The sequence below is a fragment of the Adiantum capillus-veneris genome, chromosome 9, assembly GCF_014529385.1.
Source record: "Adiantum capillus-veneris isolate H3 chromosome 9, ASM1452938v2, whole genome shotgun sequence".
NCBI lineage: Eukaryota > Viridiplantae > Streptophyta > Polypodiopsida > Polypodiales > Pteridaceae > Adiantum > Adiantum capillus-veneris.
Genome location: NC_140939.1, coordinates 128,674,407 through 128,687,273, shown reverse-complemented (window position 1 = coordinate 128,687,273; position 12,867 = coordinate 128,674,407).

Genomic DNA, 12,867 nt, shown 5'->3' with positions numbered 1-12,867 from the left:
CTGAAGGTGAAGAGTGAGATGAAAGAATCAAGTGCAGGTACTCACTGTGTCAATTATTTACTAGTACTATTGCAGGCCCACTTTCCATTGGTAGTTTAAACTCTTGCATTTAATGAAATCATTTGCAGGTACAGACATCGCAGCAGAGACCTGTATACAAGAATCATTGAGGACAAAAACAAAGAGAGTCTCTACACAGGCCACTGGTAGGTACCAAATTAGTATTTATGTGTGTATTTTGGGATACTCCAAGTGAGACTTTGTAAATAGCTTGCTTTGTAGAACAATCATTGCATGCTTGCTCCAACAAGACGATGCATTCCACAAGGAAGAATGTCCTAATTACCCCAGGGATGCAGCCAGGCCTTGAAGCGGAGTCTACCCCAGGGATGCAGCCACCCTTGAAGCGGAGTCTGCCGTAGGGGATGCAGTACGTGGAGTAGTTGAAGACATCTTGATGGCAAAGTCTTCTGCAGTCAAATCACCTAGGCAACAACTAACTCCAAGAAGGCTGTTGCATTCTCCGTTGAGTGCCAAAGCATCACCAAGTGTGGACACTAGAGATGAAGCATCAGATGATGGAAGTTGCAGATGCGGTGAAAGCAACACCCCCTCCAACGGGAAAGAAGCCAACACCAAAGCGCAAGAAATCGACTCCCAAGAACTTAGGTGGAAGTCCCACAATGGATATACCTCTTGATTCATTTAGGAAGAGAAAGAAACCAAATGCAAAGCAATGAGTGTGTTTTTGTTGTAACTTCATGCAATTAGAAGATGTCTTTGGAAGGCATGTGCAATCCATTGCACCCCTATTATATCCATGCTCATTGATGAATCAAGTGTTGGAATTTGTTAGTGACATGTCTCTTAATTCTTTGCATCGAGTAGTTGCAATCTATTTAATTTATTTTCTGTACATGTTTAGTAATATGTTTCTACTTTCTCTTGTCGTAGATAATCAAGAAGCTGAAAAAAGAGGAACTTGCATGAGACGAACTCGCTCTTCAGGGTTTCTAGATGAGGGGTCTGTACGTTCACTGGCTCAGTCTTATCCTGTGAAGAATCCAAGAAGGGGTGCTACAGCTTCCAGGGGGTTACATGCAAAAAAAAGTGTCTTTTGATACAGTTGAGGGGTCTGTAGGTTCACTGGCTCAGTCTTATCCTGTGAAGAATCCAAAAGGGGGTGCTACAACTTCCAGGGGGGGTTACAGGCAAAAAGAAGAGTCTTTTGATACAATTGATCCCTGCACACCTACTAGTACTGCTGAACTTGTTCCAAATGGGCCTAATGCAGTTGATGTGCAGGTTGTGCATGATGATGTGCATATAGATGTTGACCGTGCTAAACTTGAAAAGGGTACATTACCCACCCCCACCACAGTTGAATCTGGCGCAGATTCCATTGATGATGCTATGGTAGTTGATGCCTCCACAGATGCCATTGCTGATGCTACGCTAGTTGATGCCTGCAAAAATGACATTGTGGATGCAATGGAAGTTGATGCTCGCACAGATTCTGCTGCTGATGGCAATGTTAATGATGGTGGAACAGAAAGTATTGTTCATGCTGTCATAGATGCCCTTCTTGATGCAGTTGTGGCTATGGGTACAGATGCCATCTGGCACCGATGCCATTGATGATGCTACCACAATTGATGCCTACACAGATGACATTGATGATGCTACCACAGTTGATGTTTTCACAGATGCCATTGCTGATGCTACGGTATTTGATGCCTGCACAAATGATATTGTGGATGCTATGGAAGTTGATGCTAGCACAGATGCTGCTCCTGATGGCAATGTTAATGATGGTGGAACAGAAAGAATTGTTCATGCTATCATAGATTCCCTTCTTGATGCAGTTGTGGCTATGGGTACAGATGCCACTGTTGAATCTGGCACAGATGCCATTGATGATGCTACCACAGTTGATGCCTGCATAGATTCCATTGCTGATGCTACGGTATAGCTGATGCCTGCACAAATGACATTGTGGATGCTATGGAAGTTGATGCTAGCACATATGCTGCTGCTGATGGCAATGTTAATGATGGTGGAACAGAATGTATTGTTCATGTTGTCATAGATGCCCTTCTTGATGTAGTTGTGCCTATAGGTACATACGCCACTATTGAGGATACCAGAGGCATGGGTGAGGAGGTCCTCATTGAGAGCGAAGCTGGAACATGTGAGGCAGTGGGTGCAAGTGATGTCACAGCCCAAGCCGAGGTGTTCTGTCCAAGTGATGCAGCTGATGACATTGTTGATGCAGAGGAGGCAAAGGGTGCAGATGCCACTGTTGAATATATGGGAGGCTTGGGTGAGGAGGACCTCACTAAGCAAGTACCTGGAATAGGCTCAGCAGTGGGTAACGGTGATGTCACGGCTTTTGTCGACACAGCTGAGGCAGGTGACAGAGCAGTTCAATCGGGAGAGGCAATGGGAGAAGTTGTCATGGCTGCTATGAACATGAAAGAGGCAAATACACATAATACAACTGAGGCATGTATAGAGCAAAACAATGAGGTAGGGAAAAGGCACAGAGGTGCCCACTGACAGAGCAGCTCAATCGGGAGAGGCAATGGGAGAATATTTCATGGCTGCTGTGGACACGAAAGAGGCAATTGCACATGATACAACTGAGGCTTGTAAAGATCCCACTGTTGGGAATACCAAAGGTAAAAGTCCAGAGGTCGTATGGGTCGAGCGGCTGCTACAGATACAAATGAGGCAGGTACAAAGAATGCTGATAAAGAGGCCAAAAATGGACATGATTATGAGAGGCAAGAGAGGCCAGAGTGTCTTGTGGTAATTCCAATACAGATTGTTGCACTGCCTCCTGCATCTTTTGAGGACAAGAAGAGAAGGGACAATTTATGCATCATACTGGATGTGAATGGGCTTCTCATAACGAGGTATAAGGTCTCCTTCTACAAAGGAATAGCGAGAAGCGGTACTTCTGATTGGGCCAGATCAAGGTATCAAGTAGTCACTGGGCCAAATGCTACAGGAAAGATGCAATTTGAATATGTGGTCAGGCCCAATGCATCAATCTTTTTGCATGCACTGCTGCAAAGAGCACAAGTTGCACTATGGAGCTGCATGACCCAGGACAATCTAGCACTTGCTTTGAGTGCATGCTTTCCTAGGCTGAACAAACATTTTTTCCTCAATATTATCGGTCAAGAGGGTTGTAGAGAGGTGAGCTTTAATCTAAATGAAGTTCCTGGGATCCCTCCATGTAGAGATAACGCAAAGCCCATATTTTTCAAGTGTTTGAAAGACTTTTGGAAGCACCATCCTAAGTTTAACTCTGATAATACACTGGTGGTGGATGACACACTCTACAAGTGTAGGCTCAACCCTCCCGGGACTTGGGTCTGTCCTGCTTCATTTGAACCAGCAGATATTTGTCAGTCCCCAATTTACCTGGTTAGCACATTGTTCCCTTGGTTAGTCAAGTGGACAGTCTCACCCAGCCCTAATGCTTATGTAAAGATGAACCAGTTTGAAAATCCTTCAGACATAGTGTCTGCTCGTGTCATCAGCCACTATAGAAGTCAACGAGATGTATGTAGGGAAGGTTGATTGTGGTTATGGAATCATGTATACAGCATTTTGTGCACTGAATGTACTTGCGATTACTATACAAAAAACTGACCTGTTCAAAGTTCTCTAAACTTAATGATTGAATGATGTAATTTTATTTTGATGATATGATGTAATTTTATTTTGGTGATACGATGTTGTCATACTCTGATAGAGTCCTGCTACATGGCACACATAACAGCATAGACAGGACCATCGGGCTATTATTACACATATTTATGCTATATAGCACTCATACTACAAGAAATACTATGACATAATAGCATAGATAGGGAGATTGGCCTCTTATTACGCTATATGGCACACATAGTGCTCTCAATATGTAATATAGCTCTTTCACATACCACACATCATATCATAGACAGGAACATTGTGCTATGTGATACACACACTTTTACTGTATAGCACACATGTTGATATCTTACTACAATAGAGTCCTTTTATAGCATAGACAGGGACATTGGGCTATTATTACACACACTTGTGCAATATAGCACACATAATAGTGTAGGTAGAGACAATGGACTATCTTGACACATTACTTGGCTACATATCACATATAGTAGGATGTACACAACTCCATAACACCGAATGGGTAGCTATTCATAAGAGTGAGATGTTTCACTTGAGAGTTATTCATTGTAAGAATGAGACATGTTTACCTGAGATTCATCAAGTAAGTGTATAGGATGCTCTTGATAATGTTTTCTGCCCAATCGTTTCTGACAAATATCTTTCTTATTTGGAGACACCCTACTGTGCTCTATCCAAAATGTAATAATTGTCTGCTTCAATTCCTCCGATAAGGACCCAGCATTTCCAGACTTCCTTTTGCATAAGTCGAACCTCAGCGTACTTGACATAGGATCACTGTCAAGTCTACCCAAAGCTGAATATAAATTCCTTGGATGAAAATTTAATAACTTTGCCACTTTTTGTAGAGTAACACCTCTACCTTGGCTCCCATTATCATGCAGTAATCCATTCACCAGCATGCTAAATGTGCTTCGTTTTAGAAACATCTTGTCAGCTGATTTTGGAATATTTAATTCCTGTAAGGAGACCTTGAGTGCAGAAATAAGGCCATTTTTAGGAAGATACAAATCTTCACAGAATGGCAAGATTCTATTATCATTGAAAACACCTTGAAGAATTGCATTCTTATCTTCTTTCCCGTAACTATGCAACTGTCTCACAATGTGCTGAACAATATTCTGAAGAGTATGTTGCTTCTTGTCTTCCTTTGTGTGTACATCGACGTCCTCCCTATGACAGTCTTCCGCTCCAATGTTGACGCTTGGCTATACTTGCTTTGTTGCACGACATCGCTTTATGTACTCATGTTTAGCCTGTGCTTCATACTTCCTGACTGCAATAATTTCATCCTTTCTCTTGGAGTGCACCTGCGTATGAACTATATCTATTCCATGTGCCTCATCATAAAATCCGTCGTCCACCATCTTGGAACAGTCTACAGTAGTTTGAAATGAATGAAGTCGTACAAAACTTCCTGATTGTAATAGTGAACTGAAATCCATTTGTGCTGCATTGTTGAGTTCAAGAAGCTCCATTGCTATTTGTGAGGAGGTATGAGCTGGAACCAAAGCGAGAGGAAGGGAGTCTCCATCATCCATATTCTGAACAGGAGAGTAGGAGAGAGAGAGAGAGAGATATGGAGATGGGCATTGGAGGCCATCTGAGAGAGAGAGAGAGAGAGAGGGGGGGGGGGGGGGGGGGGAGAGGTCCACGCCGGCCTGCTAACTGCTCCATGTCTTTCAATCCGAGTAGTGAGCTAAAAGCCCAGCTATGGTGCCAACCATAGCATCATACTTGGTGTCCATGGACATCAAGTATTTAGACACCATTCTATGCTTTCACCCAACCAAGGGATTCATGTTGCCATGGCAACACCTAGGCTTATCAATTAAATATTTGTTTATCTTTAATAACATTACTTTTGGTGTTTAATGGGTGAATGGAGTATTAGACCTTCTAAGGCTAGAATTTTGATAATGTATCTTTGAGGTTTGAAGATTTCACTTGACCTTCAAATAAGTATGCTAGGTATTTTCCACCTTATAGTCATGCCTTTTGGCTTGACCAATGCACCAACCACATTCAACTGCTTGATGGAGAAGCTATTCAGGACTCACTGAACCTTTACTGGAGTTTTCTTTGATGATATAATCATCTACTTTAATTCATTATACGAACACAAGCAACACCTCCAGGTAATATCTCAAGTCTTAAGAGAGAATAAACTTTATGTTAATCGAAAGAAAAGTGAATTTTTCTTGCAAGAGATTCAGTATTTAGGTCATATTATCTCTCAAGATGGTATCCAAATGGATCCATCAAAGTTGGAGGTAATAAAAGGAAGGCCTAAACCAAGGAATCTTCATGAACTAAGAAGCTTTATAGGTATGTGTGCATACTCGGGGGGTTCACTATGTGTAAAACTACCATATCACGTGCGTTCAAGACATGTTTGTAAAACCCCTTATCTGTGAATTTTGTTAATAATATAATGTACCCTTTTCTTTTAAAATCTGTAAGTTTTTTTTGAAATTTGAAAAAATAATACCCTTTTGTATATATATTTCTATAAGTTTCAATAACTTTAAATACCCATCTGTTGAACTCACGTGATAGGTTACATTTTTATTAGGTGACCTACCCGGGTGTGCATACTATAGACGCTTCATAGAAAAGTTCTCACAAATTGCAGGACCATTACATGACCTAACAAAGAAAAACATTGTCGGGGGATAAGTTGGAAACTTGAGCCAGGTTAGCGCCGGGCTTCTAGCTGTGGAAAAATTGAGAGCGAAAAATTGCCGCACCGCACAATACAACAGCAATTAATTACTTGGTAATGCTATCGACGCACAAAACTTGCTCATCAAATCTCGCTTCTTGCTTGGCATCAACCGCTCCCTCCCGAAGCGTGCGCGAGCTGCTTTCTTCCCACTGCGCTTTGCTCGTCGCCGCCTTAGGCTTCGCCTTTCTTTTCCTTGCTTGGCTTCACACTTAAGCCCCTATTGAATTTGGGCGGCCATTTTATTTAAGGTATGGGCTTGATTGCCTTTGGGTGGCCCTTAGTGTCTTGGTGGGCAATCCTTTAAGGTTATGGGCTTGATTGCCTTTGGGTGGCCCTTAGTGTCTTGGGTGGGCAATCCTTTAAGGTCATGGGCTTGATTTCTTGGGCGGCCCTTAGGGCTTGGGCAGGCGGCCATGCCCCTTTAAGGTCGGCCATATTATGGCCCTTGAAAGGGCAACATTTGGCATGCATATCGGCGAAGGCAATTCCAAGCACTCGGCAATTTTGGCACCTCCCCATATGGCATACATACCGATTAAAGAATTACCATTAACAACATCTTTCTGCACCTACCCTCGATCGACATTGTCATCAAGAGTCTTGTGCCCATTTCAGCATTGCGGACCTTGCCACAAGCATGCTAGATGCAAGTGTAAGCGATTGCATTTGGAGAGTTATCCGTCTTTGCATTTGTTGAAAATAGCCAGCTTCCTGGCCCTGCTTCTGTTAGGTTTTTCCCGCAATCATTGCATTCCAAGAGACGACATTCCAAACGTGATACTCCTCAACAATTACTGCTCCATGCATTCCAAAACTTGGATGAAAGACAGAAACTCCCAGCTAAGACACCAACCGAGCCGATCGGATCGGTACGGAATCGGCCCCCGGTGAATCTTTAACGGCCAATATCTTAGCAACCGTAACTCCGATCACTGATCTGAAAAGACCAACGTGCTCCACAAAGTGAGCACTTTAAGCTTGTGCATTCATTTCATTTATGTTACCTCAGTTGCAGTTGCCCAATCCGGTACGGATCTGCACAATCGACTTGAACTTTAAACTGCCATAACTTCTTCATCGTAGCTCCAATCGACGAGCCATAAAGACAGACCGGTAGAGCACATCGAGCACTGTAGTTCTAGGTCACAATATCCCTTCCATGCCCACTTCAATCATAACACTTTTTAGCATCATTAAGGCATGTTTTTGGTCCTTTCGGATGCATTTGACATACATTCAGCATTAAACTTGATCTATTACCAGGTCTTAATCACTGGTGATTAATCATGTAAGCTTCAAAGAAACTTGATGTGCATTTTTTTGACATCTTTCTTAGCATGGGAGTGGAGCTGCACAACATCCACCCGCTCTGAACCTGCACAACCTCCGATCTGTGCCAACCGTACTTATATATCATCTTCAAGAGGATCATCAGACTCATCGTCTGATGCATACATAACATTGTCTTCAGGAGGTTGATATGTGTTGAAGTCTTCAATATTAATTTCACCATCTCGTTGCTTAAACAACTTAACTATTTTCCCTGCAATAGGCACCTTGAGCTCAGTGCCATCAATCTCGCATAACTTGTAGGTCGCATTATCATAAACATGAAGTACTACATATGGTCCAAACCATCGTTTAACCATCTCCCGCATAGCAGTGTACTGGTTCTCCAGGCTATTGTCATATACAAGGACCAAATCCCCATCTTTAATAGCATGAGGTCATAGTCTATGCTTACCATAAAACGCTGCTTTGTTCTTCGACCTTGCTTCCTTAAGCATTACTTTATCTTGTTCAATATCTTCCTAACGCCTCTCAAGTTGGCGAATGTGCAATGCAAGCAAGTCTTCTGTAGACATACCTTCTTCCCATGGCATTACAGTCCAAGAGATAACCGCTTCCTCTGTAGGCATAATGGGGTTTTGCCCGTACATTAACTCAAATGGCATAAAACCTGTAATAACAAAACTATGTGTAGTTCGATCAGCCCATAAAGAAAATGGTAGGAGTTTAGGCCAATCACCAATATGTCCCTGGCATGCCTTTGCTAAAGCTTTAACAATAGGCGGATGCCCTCTTTCACTTTTACCATTACCCTATGGATTGTATGCTATAGTGAGAGCCAATTTAATGCCCAAGCGAGCAAAGAAATCCCAAGCTTCATCTACCTCCAGCTCTCCTCTATCAACAGTAATTCTACCAACACATCCATACCTGGAAATAACATCCTCAAGCAAGAACTTGCATACGGAACTGGTAGCTTTGGTACGCAAAGCTCTGCCTTCCATTTTGGCTAGTCTTTATGCAAGTCGCAATGAGGCTAAAATTGCTTTGCTGGGTAAAGAGTTGGAGTCAAATATTATGCATGAGGAAGATGATATGGACACTTTCCTTGCTAGTGTCAAGGATATCAATGAGCAACTCATTTCTGCAGGTGAAGTCATTTTAGACAGTTCCTTAGTGCAGACTGTTCTTGATGCCTTACCAGATTCCTACCAGACTTTTGCTACTACTTGGAGACTCATGACCCAAGGAAATCCAGAAGTTGTCAAGTTTGATGCATTATGCACATTGCTGTTGCAAGAGTCACTTTCCAGAAAAAACAGGACTAGACAGCGTGGAATTGAACAGGCTTTTATTGCTTCTCAAAGAAAAGGTGGTAACAGCAATGCAGCCACTTCTTATGGTTCTGCTGCGAGTGGCAAAACTTCTGTTTCTAATGCTTCTGCTGGCATCACTTCATCTGGCAATTCTGGTGATAAGGGAAAAAAGAAGATGCATTGCCATTATTGTAAAGCTAATGATCACTTGATCAAGTCGTGTCCTAAGTTGAAGGCCAAAGAGGCTAAGAAGAAAGAGGGTGGTTCCACTGCAAATGCTAGTTCCACTACAAATGCAGACATTGTTGAGTCTTCTGTGAAAGGAGACTGTGATGCTGATGTTGATGCAGAATGGGCTTTTAGCACAGAGTGCACTTACAATCCTGTTGTCCATCATGCATGCTTGTCAGTTTTGCTGCAGATTCACATGTGTGGTATTTCGACAGTGGTGCTACAAAGCACATTACCTCACATCATGAATTTTTCACCTCTCTCAGGTCTGTCCCTCATGGGAATTCAGTCACTTGTGCCAACAATGCCTCTTATCCGGTTCAAGGAGTTGGAAAGATTGTGCTTACTGCTGCAAATGGAAGTTCCTTCACACTTGTTGATGCACTTTATGTACCTGGGATCAAGAAGAATCTCTTGTCTATATCGGCACTTGCTAGACTTGGACTTTTAGTCAAATTTGTGGATGACAGATGTACAGTTCATGATCTCAGTTTTGGTGATGAAATTGTTGCATCTGTTTTTTTGTGTTGTGGGCTGTATAAGCTCACTTTGTATGACAAGTGTGGATAAAATTTAGCAAATGCTGTTGCATATTCAAGGGCTATTTCAAATGCAAAACTTTGGCATGCATGTTTTGGTCATCTGAATTTTGCCAGTTTGCTGCATTTGCAGAAATCTGATATGGTTGCTTCTTTTCCGCCTCTTGAAGCACCTGTCAAACATGCTTATGAAGGCTGTATTTTGGGTAAGATGTAGCATGATTATAAGTTTCCAAAGGATGGTTTAGTTAGGGCCACATGTAGGTTGCAGCTTGTGCATAGTGATGTTTGTGGGCCCATGCAAACTCCGTCCTTGGGCAATTACCTGTACTTCGTGACTTTCATTGATGATTACTCCAGGCATGCATGGGTATTTCCGCTTAAAGCGAAGTCCGAAGTTTTTATGTGCTTCAAACAATTTATGACTATGGATGAAAATGTCTCGAAATGTACTATGGACACCCTCCGTTCCGATCGAGGGGGGGAGTATATTTTTTATGAATTTAATGCATTTCCGGCTAGTCGTGGGATAAAACACCAATGTACAGTGCCTTATACACCTCAGTAAAATGGTGTTGCTGAGAGGAAAAACAGGTCACTGACGGAAATGGCACGATGTATGGTCAAAAGTCAAGCTTTGCCGCATTCATTTTGGCTTGAGGCCATCATGTGTGCCACTTATGTACTTAACAGGTGTCCTATGAAAGCTTTGTATTCTATTACTCCATATGAAGCATGGCATGATAGAAAGCCTTCTATTGAGCACATGCGTGTTTTTGGCTATTTGGAATATGCTTTGGTGCCACAAACACAGTGTAGAAAATTGGATGATAAGGTTGTCAAATGTATTTTTGTTGGTTATAGTGCTGAAAGCAAAGGTTACAGGTTGTATCATCCGCAAAAAAATGTATTCTGGTTTCACGGGATGTAGTGTTTGTGGAAGATTCTGTCAAATGTTGTTGTGGCTTCAAAGGCTATTTTAGATATAAAACTTTGGCATGCACGTTTTGGGCATGTCAATTTTACCAGTTTGTTGCGTTTGCAAAAATATGATATGGTTGCTTCTTTGCCGCCTCTTGAAGCATCTGTCAAAAATGTTTATGAAGGTTGTATTTTGGGTAAGATGTTGTGTTCAAAGTTTCCAAAGGATGGTTCAGTTAGGGCCACATGCAGGTTGTAGCTTGTGCATAGTGATGTTTGTGGGCCCATGCAAACCTCATCCTTGGTCAATCACCTCTACTTTGTGAATTTCATTTATGACTACTTTATTCATGCAAGGGTGTATCCGCTTAAGGCAAAGTTCGAAGTGTTTTTGAGCTTCAAGCAATATTTGGCTATGGCTGAAAATGTCTCAAAATGTACTATGGGCACCCTCCATTCCGATCAAGGGGGGGAGTATATGTCTCATGAATTTAATCATTTTTGGCTAGTCGTGGGATAAAACACCAATGTACGATTCTGTATACACCTCAAAAAAGTGGTGTTACTGAGAGGAAAAATATGTCTCTTACGAAAATGGCAAGATGTATGGTCAAAAGTCAAGGCTCTTTAAAACATTCGTTTTGGCTTGAGGCTATTATGTGTGCCACTTATGTACTTAACAGGTGTCCTACAAAATCTTTGCAGTCTATGACTCCATATGAAGCGTGGCATGATAGAAAGCCTTCTATTGAGCACATGCATGTTTTGCCTGTTTGGCATATGCTTTGGTGCCACAACACAGTGCATAAGATTGGATGATAAGATTGTCAAATGTATTTTTGTTGGTTATAGTGTTGAAAGAAAAGGTTATAGGTTGTATCATCCGCAAACAAAGAGTATCTTGGTTTCATGGGATGTTGTGTTTGTGGAAGATTCTATTCAGCCCTTGCTATCTTGTACTAGAGACAATAATGTAAGCTCACATGACATTTATGATACTTTGTTGACTATTTATAGTGGTGGAAGTTCAAATGTAAATTCCTATGAGGCAATTTTATAGCCTATGGGGGTTTTTGAAAATGTTACAGATCAGCCTATTACTGATGCAGATGTACATGATGTACTTGATGAGGAAAGGGCTGGAATGAGCAAGCTAGAGGTATTCCTAAATGGTTGGTGCGTACTTTGCATGACAGTAAATTGGATGCACCTTTGTCTGGGCGTACTCATTCAGGTTCTCAACATGCACCTTATGCATCAAATTGTTATGTTTTGGTTGTGTCTAGTTTATGCAATGTTGAGGAACCTCTGTCTTTTGATGAAGCACAAAATTTAGAAAATTGGACATCTACCATGCAATCAAAATTTGATGTACTTATAGAGAATGACACATGGACTTTATATGATATGCCTCATGGCCATTGGTACAAAGTGGGTTTACAAGTTGAAACGCAAGCCGGATGGTGAGATTGATTGCTATAAGGCTCGACTTGTTGCAAAGGGTTATGCACAACAAAAAGGCATAGATTATAAAGAGAATTTTTCTCCCACTTGTTGTATGACTATTGTGCATTTTCTATGTGCATTGGCAGCTCGTTTTGATTGGGATGTACATCAGTCAGACATTGTTACTACCTTCTTGAATGGTGACATATTTGAGGAAGTTTATGTAACGCAGCCTTTCCGTTTTGTCATTAAAGGGTAGGAAGATAAAGTGTGCAAATGTAAAAAAGCTTTGTATAGGTTGAATCAATCTCCTTGTGCTTGGTATGAGAAGGTTGACACTCATTTGGTCAAATGAGGCTTTCATAACAATCCAATAGAAAGCACATTGCATGTGAAGCATAAGGGTGATGTACTTCTCATTGTGGTTCTCTATGTGAATGATTTGATGTTCACTAGACCAAATGAGAGACATATTGCTGAATTTAAGGCTGCTTTGAATGCTACTTTCAAGATAAAAGATTCGGGGCTATTGCATCATCACTTGGGTATACAATCTAAACAATGTGATGGTGGTATTGCCGTGTGCAAGACAAGTTACATAGAGACATTGCTATTTAAGTTTGGACTTGGAGTTTGCAAACCTATTGACACTCCCATGGAGACAAGTTACATAGAGACATTGCTATTTAAG